Source organism: Bactrocera latifrons, unplaced genomic scaffold (assembly GCF_001853355.1).
Source record: "Bactrocera latifrons isolate USDA-ARS-PBARC rearing strain unplaced genomic scaffold, ASM185335v1 scaffold_278, whole genome shotgun sequence".
Taxonomy (NCBI): Eukaryota; Metazoa; Arthropoda; class Insecta; order Diptera; family Tephritidae; genus Bactrocera; species Bactrocera latifrons.
In genome coordinates this window covers 368,424-369,972 of record NW_017536385.1, presented here as the reverse complement: position 1 = coordinate 369,972, position 1,549 = coordinate 368,424, and positions in this window count along the sequence as shown.

Genomic DNA, 1,549 nt, shown 5'->3' with positions numbered 1-1,549 from the left:
TGTGTTGCAGGAGTAATTTGCAAGCTGCACATCTAGGGTGTAATGTAACCAATTTTTCGCATATATTTAACTCGGCTGGTGGCTTTATTGTTGGCTTTCCGCGCACTTTGTTGAAAGTCAGTTGAGCTACCGTAACGAACATCAACATTTCTTCGCTCTGGAGATATTAATATGGTAAGGACATGATATGAAGCTGCGGGGTGTTGTGAGACCTTGAGCCTGCGTGGTGATATAATGAAAATTATTAAGGCCCCGGAACTTAAAGGGTTTGAATCAAATTGGCGAAAGGAAGGCTGTGCAGCAGTAATGAAGTAAGATTTTACGCAAAAGTTCACCTTATTCCTGCAGTCTCCTGATGGCTTCCTACACATCCGCAGAAGGCTCTACACGAGGCCTCTTTTCTTTGCTACACTCGGACTTTTATATAGCCAGTTCCGCTTTATACTGCGCCCTATAGAGTCACTACTACGGGCTTTGATGAACAGTCTTCTGCTAGAAGATCTTTCTGTTAGCTCTGATGTCATTTTTCTTTACATATCTGAGTATTTAGAGGACAGGAGCTTTCAAAAAAAAAAAAAATCTAGCGATGGATAACTTTTCCAAAAATTCACTTGCAACCCTTTTCCTAAAATAAAATTGCATTTCATTAAAAAAACGGTGAAACATAATATCTCAACCATTGATAAAGCTTCCTATATCGCATCCATACTTTTACCTTCTTACATAGAAAACACATATCTAGAAGAACTAGCATTCGGCTATCCTCAATTAACTTTTATGTTTATTAATAGTTGCATTACACAGTTGACTAATAAAATGATGGACGAAAAAAAAATATATAGCAATTGTGCATATTTATTCCCAATATGATTTTTGATTCTATAATACGAATATAACATAACATGAAAAGACTGCTCTTGTGTAATAAAAACGTGAATCTCAGCAGCGTGCTGTAAACTAGAATAATATTTTGAATATATATTTTTCTCAGCCACCGAATCAGTGTCTTTCTACCAACCGCACCTAGACCCCGCGATTTTGGAGCATTTTCCGTCCCCACCGCCACATCGTTATGCGCAAAATGCCATTTACGCAATCGAATTACTAAATATAGATGCGATGACCATCAATACACGAGTGTGGAACATATTCACTTTGAAGGTTATTAACAAACAAATCACGAAAAAAATTTAAATGATTCTGGCTTCTGGCTAACACTTTGAAGGTTATTAACAAACAAATCCCGAAAAAAATTTAAATGATTCTGGCAGCTTATATGTTTCTGATATGGATATTATTATTCTGATATGGATATATCAAAAGGTACTCTCTTGTTGAATTTTTTTATTTTCTTTATTTGTTGCTTTTTCAGCGAATTAATTTTGACCATAATATCACATCAACTGCGGAATAATTCTTTGTTCTCATTCCAATGGTACGTACACTCGTACAACATAAGTTACTAAATTTCATTATGGTGAATTATTTCGATTACTTTTTTGCGTTGGAGTTTTCAGTCATGGCCAGTAGATGAATTGAATCAAGAGAT